The following is a 15,000-nucleotide window of genomic DNA, read 5'->3' on the forward strand; positions in this document are numbered from 1 at the left end:
AGCAGCATCATCATCAACATCAGCATCATTGTTATCGTCTTCACTGTTATCCTCCTTGTGCTCTTTCGGCTCAACACTGCCAATTATCATTGTCATTTTAGTCATCTTCATTCCCGTCACTCCTCCTCCTCCTCCTCCTCATCATCATCATCATGTTATCGAGTGAATAGCAAGCTTCAAATGAATAAATCAACTTTACCGTATAAATTAAGTATTCTTTCTTCTGTTTGTACATCCATATCTGTGTGTGCATATATATATATATATATATATATATATATATATATATATATATATATATATATGTAAATGTATGCATGCATGTATATATGTATGGATATACATAATTATAACCTATGCCAGTATAGAAAAAAATGGATGTAAAGTGAACAATATGTGTGTATCTATCTATCTATCTATCTATCTATCTATCTATCTATATATATATATATATATATATATATATATATATATATACATGTAATATATTATATATATATATCAAGCGAGTGTGTGTGTGTGTGTGTGTGTGTGTGCAATATGAATACACTTGTATCCAAAATAAAAAGAAAAAAAATTGACAGATATATATAAATGTGCGTGCGAGAGTGTAGAAAGTGAGATTGAAGGAAATGTGGTGGGGAAGGAGAAAAAAAAAAAAAGGGAAGTGCTTGGGCGATGTATTCTGCATGTGTGTAAAATAGAAGAAGAGATAATTTGAATAACAAGACCCGTCCCCAGCCCCATCTTCTGGTAAAGGGTCTTACAAGCATTTCGTGTTATATAGTTGTGCTTAAATCTTTTAAGCTATCAAATTCAATGAATGAACGAGCTTCCACTAGAATTCTGCTGAAATAGATTCCTTATCCAAGAAGATTTCAAGACATCTGTTGCTCCCCTTCCATCTTCTGCTTCTCATTTCTTCCCTTTTCTTTTTATCCGCTTCCTTCCTCTTCTTCTCCCCCCCCCCTCTTTCTTCTTTTCCATACATATGTTTATTATTAGCAGATTAACAGACCAGACATACAGATGAGGTTTTAAGCCTGATACCCTTGCCTTTTGTGGTTCCTGCTGCTGCTGCTGTTGTTGTTGTTATTATATCTATGATCATCAATGTTCCATCTGTGATCATCTCATCTATTTTTGTTCCCAAGTGCCGCCTGACTGGCTCCCGTGCCGGTGGCATGTAAAAAGCACCATTTAAGTATCGTCAATGCCAGTGCTACCTAATTGGCTCCCATGATGGTGGCATGTAAAAAGCACCATTTGAGCGTAGTCGATGCCAGTGCTGCCTGACTGGCCCCCATGCCGGTGGCACGTAAAAAGCACCCACTACACTCTTGGAGTGGTTGGCATTAGGAAGGGCATCCAGCTGTAGAAACCTTGCCAGAGCAGACTGGAGCCTGGTGCAGCCTCCTGGCTTGCCAGTCCTCAGTCAAACCGTCCAACCCATGCCAGCACGGAAAGTGGACATTAAAGAATGATGATTTTTTTCACCCTCTTTCTGTTTATCAGACCTAGTGTATCTGGGACTGCAAGTATTAGATGTGCATTTATCATATATTTTGTTTTTAGTTAGCCTGTGCTGGTGCCACATAAAAAAGCACCCATGTCAGGCCATGTATAAAGCACATCCATGCTGGTGTCGCATAAAAAGCACCCAGTACACTCTGTAAAGTGTTTGGCACTAGGAAGTGCATCCAGCTGTAGAAGCCTTGCCAAGACATACAAATGGAGTCTGGTGCAGGCCTTCTGCTTGCCAATCCTTGTCAAACCGTTCGACTCATGCTGTGATAGATGATGGTGATTAGGGTGATTGAAGGAGATTTAGCTCTAATTAAAAGGTCAGCTGCCTGCATAGATCTTGTCGATTCATAGACATTTGTAACGTGTGTGTGTGTGTGTGTGTGAGCGGGTGAGTCTTTGTGTCTGCGTTTGTCTCCCACAACTGCTTGATAACTGGTGTTGGTGGGTTTACATCCCTGTTAACTTAATGGTTTGGCAAAAGAGACTGATAGAATAAGTATCAAGCTTAAAAATAAAACAAAAAAATTACTAGGGTCAATTCGTTTGACAAAAAAAAAATTCTTCAAGGTGGGGCCCCAGCATGGCCATAGACTGAAACGAGTAAAAGATAAGTGATAAAAGATGTGTGTGCGAGTCTGTTCATATGTATGTATGTATGTTTGCATGTATGCATGTATGTATGTATGTATGTATGTATGCATGTATGTATGTAAGTAATTATTTAGTTTTATTTCAAGATTTCTTGCTAATAGAGAAAGAGCTGGTTTCTAACCTAGATCCAAGGCTCCTTCTTTGGAATTTCAACATCAACAAAAGGGTATTTTTGTTTGTGTGTATATATGTATGTATGTATGTTTTCTCATGCATATAGTTGCATATCTAGACATGCACATATATACTTAAACAATAAACTTCTAGAAAGTTTTACAGATTTCTATAGTTCCAGTGATGGATTGGATCTGTAGTCTTCGAATTAGCTTTTTCCTTTCTGATTTTGATAAGCCTAATTTCTCAGGATTGGTATTTAGGCGGTGTGTTACATATCTCTGGGCCCCAATAATCACAGTTATAAACCTGAACTTGTACTCTAGATAGAGTAACCGCAGATTTCTCAATAGTTCAGCATAGGTGTTCTCTTTTTCACTGATCTTCAGTTTTATGTTAACTTCTGCTGGGCAGCTAATTTCCACAACTGTACACAGTTTCTCTTCTCAATCCCAAGTCATTATATCAGGTCTGTTGTGCTTAAATTTTATTGAGGTCTTCACTGGGACATTCCATCAGTATGTATGTACGTATATCTTTTACATGTTTCAGTCATTTGACTGCGGCCATGCTGGTGCACCAACTTTAGCCAAAGAAATTGACCCCAGAACTTATTCTTTGTAAGCCTAGTACTTATTCTATCAGGGTCTTTTGCCGAACCACTAGGTTACGGGGATGTAAACACACCAGCATCAGTTATCAAGTGATGGTGGGAGAGACAAGCACAGACACACAGACATATACATATATATATGACGAGCTTCTTTTAGTTTCCATCTACCATCTTCACTCACAAGGCTTTGGGTGGCTTCAGGCTAAAGCAGAAGACACTTGCCCAAGGTGCCACGCAGTGGGACTGAACCCGGAACCATGTTGCTGGGAAGCAAGTCTATGTACGTATGCAAGCGTGTGTGTGTGTGTGTGCACATGTGCATGCATGTGTGTGTACGTGTGTGTGCATGTACATGCTTGAGTGTTGGTTTGTTGGATTTATTTGCAAACCAGTAAAATCGTGAATACCTGCATGTAAAAGATGACGATGTAAATGTTTGTAACAAGAGAGGTATCTGGCTGTGAAATACTGCCTCCATAAGTCTTGTTCAGTGCATGCCAGCATGGAAAAATGAGACATAAAAATAATGATGATGATGATGACGATGATGATGATGATGACAATGATGTTGATGACGATTGCCGCTATCATCGATGATGCCAGCGGTGGCAGCGATAATGACGACGACAGTGAAAACATTGCAAACAAAAAAAAGGCATCAGTAAGACTTGAAGAAATCAGATTTTATAGAATTTTCTGCAATAAGCCATTGTTTACCATTTTCTCTTCATAAGAAACCTTTAATGATTATGATAACGAGCCAATATTTTCTTTTTCTTTTTCCTTCCAGATATGACAGCATGGAACCTATACAGTATTAGAAATGGAATATAAATCATTCAAGTAAGTATTTATATATTTCAAATATATTTGTTGTATATTTTTATTCTTTTATTCGTCTATTCTTTTATTCTTTTATTCGTCTATTCTTTTATTCCTCTATTCTTTTATTTGTTTCAATCATTAGACTGCTGCCATGCAGTGGGGGGGCACCACCTTGAAGAATTTTAGTTAAACAAGTCGATCCCAAAATGCCTGGTACTCATTCTATCGGCCTCTTTTGGCAAACTGCTATGTTACAGAGATATAAACACACCAACACTGGTTGTCAAGCAGCAGTGGGGGAACAAGCACCCACACACACATACACACAAGCTGTATACAAATATATATGTGTGTGTGTGTATGTGTATATATTCTTTTATTCTTTTATTTGTTTCAGTCATTTGACTGTGGCCATGCTGGAGCACAACATTTAGTCAAACAATTTGACCCTAGTACTTATCCTTTTGAAGCCTGGTACTTAATCTATTGGTTCCTTTTGACAAACTGCTAAGTTACAGGGGCGTAAACACACCAACATTGGTTGTCAAGTGATGGTGATGAGACAAACATAGACACACAAACACACCGCACACACACACGCACACACACACACACATATGCGTCGGGCTTCTTTCAGTTTCCATCTACCAAATCCACTCATAAGACTTTGGTCAGCTTGAGGCTATAGTAGAAGACACTTGCCTAAGGTGTTATGCAATGGGAGTGAACCCAGAACCATGTGGTTGGTAATCAAGCTTCCTACCACACAGCCATGCTGCATCTATATATATATATATTTTAAATACAACAAAGAATTAAGTAAAATTACTTAGTTATCATTAAGCTAGTGTTAGGAACATAAATTGTGACTAAGGTTTGGTGGAAGATTTTAATTCAGAACTTTTGAAAACAAGACATTTGTACTACAGAGCCAGAGGTGGTTTCAGCCCGGTTGGTATCAAAAGGGTTAAATTCATCATGTGTTAACCCTTTTGTTACTATATTTCTGTTGAGGTGCTCTGTGTTTCTTTTAATTAATTTTAAATATAACAAAGAATTTAGTAAAATAACTTAGTTATCATTCAGCTAGTGTTAGGAACATAAATTGTGACTAAGGTTTGGTGGAAGATTTTAATTCAAAACTTTTGAAAACAAGACATTTGTATGACAGAGCCAGTGGTGGTTTCAGACAGGTTGGTATCAAAAGGGTGAAATTAATCATTTGTTAACCCTTTTGTTACTATATTTCTGGTGAGGCACTCTATGTTTCTTTCAATTAATTTTAAATATAACAAGGAATTTAGTAAAATAAATTAGTTATCATTAAGTTAGTGTTAGGAACATAAATTGTGACTAAGGTTTGGTGGAAGATTTTAATTCAAAACTTAAGAAAACATTTGTACTACAGAGCCAGAGGCGGTTTCAGTCAGGTTGGTATCAAAAGGGTTAAGATATTTCTTTGCTGTGGAGAATAGGAAAGATATAATGATTCAGACAGAGCCTTTCATGAAATATAGAAAACTATTTCGTTGAGTATTATGAAACAAATGCAAAAAATAAACAGAAGTACCCCAACTCATGTTAAATGATTTAGAAAGTATAAACTTGCATCCCAGAGCTAAATAACTTTCATAACAGATACATCATACAAAACCAGAGCTGTTGAAGTTGAGGTTAATAATGACAAAAGAGAAAAAAAATATAATCTCTCCTCTTTATTATTCTTCTTTTACTTATTTCTAATGCAAAAAGAAAAAAAAGAATATATATATACATATATATATATATATATATATCCCCCCCCACACTAAAAACCTGCTTTTCCATGCCTCATTCTCTTTTTAAGTATCTTGTACTTTCCTTGGGTGGTTTGCAAGTGGTGGGTAGATTGCCATATGATTAAACTGTAGTAGTAAACAAAAAAGGAAAAAAAAAGAAAAGAAAAAACATACACACACACACAAATGTATACACATATACCCACATGTATGAATACATAAAAATCTTACAAAAGCATATTTTGGTTCTATGATATTTTTCTGGTTCAAGCTTCTGAGACTTGTTCAACTATTCATCTGTCATAATCAGGACGGCTTTTTGGTACATTTTACTGAGGAAAGTCAAGAATACGGTCTATTTTTTTTCCTTTCTTTTATTTTATTTATATATATTTTTTGGTTTGTTTTCTTTTCAGAGGTGGTAATTAATAACAGAAGTTATATTATGTGTACTTCAAATTCTGCTTATTCTATAGTAATTTTTTCATTTCTGTAATGTGTGTGTGTGTGTGTGTGTGTGTGTGTGTGTGTATGTATGCATGTGTGTATGCATGTAGGTATGTATGTATGTGTGTGTGTATGTCTGTGTAGGTATGTGTATGTATGCATGTATGTATGTACATATGTGTGTATATACATATTTGTATATGCACACACACACATACATACTACATACATATGTATGTATGCATGTAGGTATGTATGTGTGTGTGTATGTCTGTGTAGGTATGTGTACATATGTGTTTATATACATATTTGTATATGCACACACACATACATGCATGCACACATACATACCTACATGCATACATACATATGTATGTAGTATGTATGTGTGTGTGCACATTCACACATAATATATTATGTATGATCAAACAATAAGTATTAATATAATTTCCTATGCAAAACCATGTAAACTACAGTAACAGAATTAAATTCAATATAAGAAGACCTCACAGTGGGTGTAATATGTAAGTAAACATGTTCTTATCATAACTATATTGAGGCTTTCTGATATTAAAATTTCTTATCCCTACACAGACCATACACACGTATATTTCTATATACAATATGAGCTTAGATTCTATGACTAGCTCCACTGGATTCCCTGTAATCCTCCTAAATATACGTAGAGAAGCTGTTTGCAAAGCCACCCCAGATACTTTTTCATGGCTTTCTAGCAAACAGAAAATTTCCAAAAGGTGTAAGTTGAGCAGATGTTAAAAATTATAGGCCTACCTCTTTGACTTCATGTATGGAATGAATTAGCAGAAGAAGATTTCTCATGTTTTAAGAAGAAAATGACCAAAATGACTAATACTCAGCATGGCTTTCACCCTGGAAGAAGCTGCCTTACGAAATTCCTGCAACACTACTACAGAGTGTTGTAACAGCTGTTTCGTCATGGCTATGCATGTTATATATGCTAACTTTGCAAAGGCCTTCAGTAAAGTTGATCAGGAGATAGTGAGCTTAAAATCTCATCATCTTAGTATAGTCAGAAAATTAAGAGTGGCTCAAATGACATTTTAACCATTTCGTTACCATATTTCTGTTGAGATGCTCTGTGTTTCTTTTCAGTTAATTTAAATATAACAAAGAATTTAGTAAAATAACTTAGTTGTCATTAAGCTAGTGTTAGGAACATAAATTGTGACTAAGGTTTGGTGGAAGATTTTAATTCAAAACTTATGAAAACAAGACATTTGTATTCAGAGCCAGAGCCGGTTTCAGCCGGGTTGGTATCAAAAGGGTTAAATTAATCATTTGTTAACCCTTTTGTTACCATATTTCTGTTGAGATGCTCTGTGTTTCTTTCAATTACTTTCAATATAACAAAGAATTTAGTAAAATAACTTAGTTATCATTAAGCTAGTGTTAGGAACATAAATTATGACTAAGGTTTGGTGGAAGATTTTAATTCAAAACTTATGAAAACAAGACATTTGTACTCAGAGTCAGAGCCGGTTTCAGCCAGGTTGGTAATGAAAGGGTTAAGTAACAGAAATCAGGAAGTTACTGCTTATTGTTCTCTGTCAAGGGAAATGTAAGTTCTAAGACAAGTCCCACAGGGAGACGTCTTTGGGCTGTTGCTGTTTGTAGTGGCACTATCAGATGTGCTTTCAGTTATGCAAACAGACATTCTTACTAGCTGTACTTGATGGTACAAATGTATCTCGGGCCAAAACGAAACCCTCTGATGCTGAAATCCTAAACTAAAACCTTTATGCAATTTAGAAGTAGATTGAAGGAAATGACTATCCGAGATTCCAGATGAACCATTGTTACACACCGAATGATTGTTGGGGTGTACCAGTTGCATACGCAGTGCTACGGGATGGCCACAACCTTCAGGCTGGAAGTGATATACATATATATATACACACACACATTCATATATCATCATCATCATCATCATCATCATGTTTACCTTTTCCATGCTTGCGTAGGTCAGATAGAATTCTTTTAGTCAGATTTCTTATGGCTTGACATGTTTGCATTGAAGTCTGAAAACGAACAAGATTGCTTGCATTGAAATGGCACTCGTTTACAACTATAAAACAAGGTCAACACAAGTGCACACACACAAGCACATACTCACACATGCATGCACACACACACACGTATGTGTGTAAGTGTTTGTGTGTGTATGTGTATACATATATAAATATATATATATCTACACACACATTCACATAAATACGTATATATATGTATGTATGCATATTTATATATACGTATGTATATGTATTATGTATATATATATGTAAGTATATATATATATATATATATATATATATATATATATATACATATGTTAACACACACATATACAAATATGTACATATACATGTGTTTGCATATAAATGTTGTATGTATATATATACATGTGTGTGTGTGCATATATATATATGTATATATTGTTTTTATTATTTTCACTTTTGTCTCCACCATGTATCCCTAATGATTTAGTTGTTTTTCTTTCTTTGTTCAACTTGGTGCATACTTCTCTTTTCTTATTTCTCGTACAGATATCTTTGTTTTTTATTGTTTTGTTTTTTTACTATTATCTAAAGTACATCTTATTACAAATTCTTTTTAAAACTTTCAGCTTTATTCATGGATTTCTGTATTTTATTTTTACAGTTTTGGCCTATTTTGCTCATATATGTATATATTTTTGGAGGGGCTTTTTTTATATTTCTTGTTTGAATATTATGATCATATTTTGTTTTTGGTGCTTCAAGAAATATTTATGGAATTCATGTTTGTTGATCTTACCAAAAGCAACAACAGAGATTATTTATTGATGTCAACATTAAGATCCAAAGTTCACAGGAAATAATTGAAACAGAAAGAAGAATATAGTTATTATGATACTCTGTAGCTCTTTTACTGGTTTCAGTCATTTGACTGTGGCCATGCTGGAGCACCACCTTTTGTCGAACAAATCGACCCCAAGACTTGTTCTTTATAAGCCTAGCACTTATATTATCGGTCTGTTTTGCCAAACCGCTAAAGTACAGGGATGTAAGCACACCAGCATTGGTTGTGAAGCAATGGTAGAGGGGCAGACACACATACACACACACACAAATATATATATATAACCACACAACTATAATGGACCCCAATATCTGACTGGTACTTTATTACATAGACCCTGGGAAGATGAATGATGAAGCTGATCTTGGCAATATTTGAACTAGAAACAAAATTCTAAGTAGTTCTGTGGTAAGAAGTTTACTTCCCAACCACATGGTTCCGGGTTCAGTCCCACAGTGTAGCACCTTGGGCAAGTGTCTTCTACTATAGCCTCAAGTTGACCAAACTCTTGTGAATGGATTTGGTAGATAGAAACTGAAAGAAGCCTGTTTTATGTATATCAATGTGTGTGGTGTGTCTTTGGGTCCATGTTTGTTCCCCCACCACCACCACTTGACAACCAGTGCTGGTGTGTTTACATTCTTGTAACTTAGTACTTTGGCACCAAAGAGACCAACAGAATAAGCATCAGACATTACTAAAAAGTAAGCACTGGGGTCAATTTGTTCAACTAAGATTCTTCAAGGCAGTGCCCCAGCATGGCCACAGTCTTCTAATGACTGAAATGAATAAGATAAATGATATAAACTGCATGACATTTTGTCTGGCATTTACCATCTCATATCATAATTTACCATCTTACATCCAAATAGTTATTTTCTCTTTCTACTTAAAACTGAATATTTCAACAAGCAATGTAGCTAATTCCAAAATTTCTACAAGAGTTACAAGACTGAAAAGTAATGTATGTTGCCATTTCAACATGGCTGTTCCATATGGAGTCATGCTACTACCATTTTTTAAATCCCAGGAGGGCATCTCCTCTAGCTGGTTAACAACATAGCAAGTGTCTGATATACTGTGAGCAGAGGAGTGAATGGGGACAGGACCTGTATACTAGTCTAGTTTCAGGGAATGCCCTGAAACCAGACTGGTATACTGGTCTTGTCACCGCTAGATGGTAGAGGTTTGCTTCCCTGCTTGCAATATATCGGACATGGCTGGAGTTAACCAGCTGGAGGAGATGTCCTCCTGGGGTCTAAAAAAAATGGTAGTGACATAGTTTCGTACAGAACAGCCATGTCGAGGTGGCAACAACCATTACATAATATTTCCTCTTGCGTATAAGGTGGTGAACTAGAAGAAGCATTAGCAATGTTGGCCAAAGTGCTTAGTGGCATGTTATCTGTCTCTACATTCAGAGTTCAAATTCCACCAAGGTTGACTTTGCCTTTCATCCTTTCGGGGTCAATGAAAAAAATGTACCAGTTGAGCACTGGGGTTGATGTAAAATGTAACTGACTTTGCCCCTCCCCCAAAAAAAAATTGCAGGCCTTGTGCCAAAATTTGAAACCAATATTCCATCTTACATAATTTCAATGTGACTTCATCCTCGCTCTTCTCTTTTTGATATAATACACTCTATTTCATAGAACTTGCTGTTTGTACCCCACTCTCTACTCAAGCCAACTAACAACAATTGTGTACCCTCAAATTCCTCTTATCACCTATGTTCTGTCAGATATAACACAAGGTCTTTCATCCCTATAAAATTATTTCCATTTGCTTATGTTCAACAATGCTACAAAAAACCTCCAATTTTCAACATTGCAGCATAATGAAACCAAAGTTAGTCACCCATTCCATATCTCTGATCAACGAAGGCCCGTATAGCAGTTAGCGCCTGGCCTTCTCAGAAGATATAACAAAGCCAAACCTTGCAAATTTTTCTATACATCAACCAGTTTAGCTGCTAAGTAGATATCCTGTTTATGGATGATTGGGTCTCGTTTCAAAGAGTTATCTATTTAGCTGTAAGATTAAAATGCAACAGGCCATTAGGGGACTCATCTATTATGGTTGTGCAGCTTGTTAGAAAGAGCAACTAAATCTTCCTCAAATCATACTTTACATTTTTTTCTGTTTTGAAAAAATGTCGCATTGGATAATGTAAGCCTTCATACACTACACTTAAAAAGAAATGAGATACACATAGACAAAGTGCCTTTGATCATGGTCTCCAGCAGGACTGACCTGGGGCTAAACATCATCATCATCATCATCATCATCTTCTGACTTTTACTTGTTTCAGTCATTAGACTGTGGCCATGCTGGGGCAACACATTGAAGAATTTTTTTAGACACATGAATTGACCCCAGGACTTATTCTTTTTAAGCCTGGTATTTCTTTTCTCAGTCTCTTTGCTGAACTGTGAAGTTACAGGGATATAAACAAACCAACACTGGTTGTCAAGCAGTTGTTGGGGACAAATGCAGACACATACACACACATCAATATATATATATATATATATATAGGTGTGGAAGTAGCTTGCTTACCAGCCACATGATTCCGAGTTCAGTCCCACTGCGTGGCACTTTGGGCAAGTGTCTTATACTATAGCCTCGGGCCGACCAAAGCCTTGTGAGTGGATTTGGTAGACAGAAACTGAAAGAAAGCCGTCGTATATATATATATATATATATGTTTGTATGTCTGTGTTTGTCCCCCCAACATTGCTTGACAACCGATGCTGGTGTGTTTACGTCCCCATAACTTAGTGGTTTGGCCTAAGAGACCAATAGAATAAGTACTAGACTTACAAAAAATAAGTCTTGGGGTCGATTTGCTCGACTAAAGGCGGTGCTCAAGCATGGCTGCAGTCAAATGACTGAAACAAGTAAAAGAGTATATATATATATATATATATATATATATATATATATATATATATATATATGATAGGCTTCTTTCAGTTTCTGTCTACCAAATCCGTTCACAAAGCTTTGGTTGGATCGAGGCTATAATAAAAGATACAATGTGACATGCAATGGGACTGAACCGGGAACCGTATGGTCGTAAAGCAAACTTCTCGTCATTGTTATTGTCCTCCAGCCTCCTCCTCCTCACTATCATCATCATCGCCATTGTCATGTAAATTGCTATGGGTAGCCTGCTATTCAGATATTGACTAGAGCCCCCCAAGATATTGACTAGAGCTAGAAAATTGCATGTGAAAAAGGGAGGATATGGAATGGCTGAAGCTCATGAGTCAAAGAGTCACTCAACTCAATGGAAATTACCATTACGTCTTTACACCACCTACACAGTTATAAAACACCTGATTGATTTCTACCCCACCACACTTCACCATTATTAATTCATACAAATATCTAAATTTGCTGAACCATCAAGTTGATGCTGCAATACCATAAAACCAGATTTAGAACTACAAAAACAAACAAAAGAAAAAGCATGAAATAGAAGAAAAATATATGGTTAAAAATAATAAAATCGGAGTGCATGTGGTATGGTTGACTAACCATTAATATCTGCTTTGGGGTTGCTGGGGGGAAAGATTCCTGTTTGGACACAATAAACCTATTCAATGAGAAACATTTAGATTCGAAACATTTTTAGTATTGTTCACTAAGTGAATGATTTTTAATACAGAAGATGGTTCCTGCTGCAATCTGGCATTTGAGAACAAAAACCGAGCACAACTATTTCTGAAAGATTGAAAAGTGATGTTCCCATCAAATCAACCAGCATTATGTTATTAAAGGCTAAAACGAAATAATTTTGTATAAACAAGAAAAAATAACACAAACATTCAATAGGAAAACAGAGAAACTAACATCCATAAGTTAGCTGTTGATCTGCCAGCTTTATTTGACAGAAAATGTTTCTGGCTTCTGATTGTCATTTTTGACTAATATTCTCTTCCGTCATGTTTAGTGTTCCTGTCACTTTAGTTTCTTCCAAACACCTCTCAATTCTGTTCTGATCCTCTCTTCATCTTAATACACTCTCCGATTCTCTGTTTTATCCTTTACCAATCTTTTACTTTGGTATCACGACTGTGATTTTTTTTATTCTTTATGTTTTTTTAAAATTCTTTATTTAAACTGATTTCTTCTCTTTTTCTTTTAAAAAGCTTTCTCTTCGCCCTTCATTTTTTAGTTCGATATCCCATATGTCGTATAGTCGTATATTCTAACATTGTGCTTCAGCAAGTTCGCTGTGCTTCTCGATGGCTTATCCTTATCTTTATTCTTCCATGTTACTGTTGTTAAGTGGTAAACATCAACATCACAATCATCATCATGACCGTCATTATCATCATTGCCATTCTAACATCCACTTCTCCGAGCTCGCATTAGTCAGACAGAATTTGTTGATGATTGGTGGATTTTCTACGGCTGGATGCCCTTCCTGTCACCAACCATCACCTGTTTCCAAAGAAAGGCAATATTTCTCCATGACCAGACATGTTTTCATGGAGGATTGTCAACGAAAGACACTGTTTGCATGACAGGGGCACTTGTTTACAACTGTCATGCAATATCGTAGAAAGGGAGCAATAACACACATACACACACACAAATGTACACATATATATATATTTATATATATATATATATATATATATAACACATACACACACACAAATGTACATATATCATCATCATCATCATCGTTTAACGTCCGCCTTCCATGCTAGCATGGGTTGGACGACTTGACTGAGGACTGGTGAAACCGGATGGCAACACCAGGCTCCAATCTAAATTTGGCAGAGTTTCTACAGCTGGATGCCCTTCCTAACGCCAACCACACACACACACACACACACACATATATATATATATATATATATATATATATATATATATACATACATACAAACATATGTATAAGTATATAGACAATAGGTGAGAGTTAGATATGCTCAGTATAGAAAACATGGAGTAGTGCTCAAACAAATTTGAACTTAAAACTCTGAATTCTTCATGCAGGATTAGGTCTGCAGCATCAAGAATGGCTGTAAGTAAAATCCAGTATATCTATCTATCTATCTATCTGTCTGTCTGACTGTCTGTCTATCTGACTTTCTATCTATCAGTTTGTCTGTCTGTCTGTCTGTCTGTCTGTCTGTCTGTCTATCTATCTATCTATCTATCTATCTGTCTGTCCATCTGACTGTCTATCAATCTGTCTATCTGTCTGTCTGTCTGTCTGTGTATCTAGCTATCTATCTGTCTGTCTGTCTGCCTGTCTGTCTGCCTGCCTGCCTATCTGTCTGTGTGTCTGTCTATTTATCTATCTCTCTGTCTGCCTGTCTGTCTATCTATCTATCTAATATATATATATATATGTATATATATATGTCTCTCTATCAATCTGTCTATCTACCTGTCTGTCTTTCTATATCCACCCAACCATCCAAACATACATACATGTACCCCCCCCCCCCCCCACACACACACATACACACATGTCAATCTATATATCTCATTCCGTCTATGCTGTTACATGTTAATAGCCTAGTTTTATTCAGGAAACAAATAAAAGAAAATGTTGGCTTAGGTTGTTATATTTTCTCTTTGTCATTAACCTTACCATCTGATATTGTAAGTCAGTCTGACGATTGTTTAGCAGCAGAGTGAATGTTGCTTTTAACTCATTTACCATCAGCTTTTACTATGACACAATAAGTTCTCTCCCTAAATGGTTAGTAACATCTAAATAAATTCTTTTACCTTAACCACTGCAGTATCTTGATTTCGTTGAGTCAATGTAACTATCAGAGTAATATGAATTGCCCACATGCCAATATTTCACCTATTAGACAAACTCTGAGGTTTTGATGATATAATCTGATGTTAAGGTATATCCATGCACAAAGGAACTATTTACCAATGAAATATGTGTAGAGATCTAATGAATAAATACACAAACATCTGCACTATTATTTGTTTTATATCTCCTCTGTGTTCTGAATATTGATAGAGAATAGCATGAAGAAATTTTTTTTAAATGATTTGATTTTCTTTTATACTCACATCTTTGATACAATAAGGCAACACATGGGGTTCTAAACATTGGTTATACGCACTGTACAAATGTTAAATATATAAATATAGATATATGTAAAGCTGCCTGCC

General features: G+C 35.9%; 1 protein-coding gene across 17 annotated transcripts in view; it reads left to right on the forward strand.

Moving 5' to 3' along the window:
• Positions 1-15,000, forward strand: part of LOC106881988 (uncharacterized) — a 458,683-nt gene that overhangs the window by 267,122 nt on the left and 176,561 nt on the right. For all 17 annotated transcript variants that reach the window (XM_089341023.1, XM_089341048.1, XM_089341081.1 and 14 more), the window contains one exon: positions 3,696-3,748. The gene's annotated coding sequence lies outside the window, so the exon portion shown is untranslated. The remainder of the gene's footprint in view (positions 1-3,695; positions 3,749-15,000) is intronic.

Source organism: Octopus bimaculoides, chromosome 2 (genome assembly GCF_046866305.1).
Source record: "Octopus bimaculoides isolate indiv1 chromosome 2, ASM4686630v1, whole genome shotgun sequence".
In the NCBI taxonomy this organism is placed as follows: Eukaryota; Metazoa; Mollusca; class Cephalopoda; order Octopoda; family Octopodidae; genus Octopus; species Octopus bimaculoides.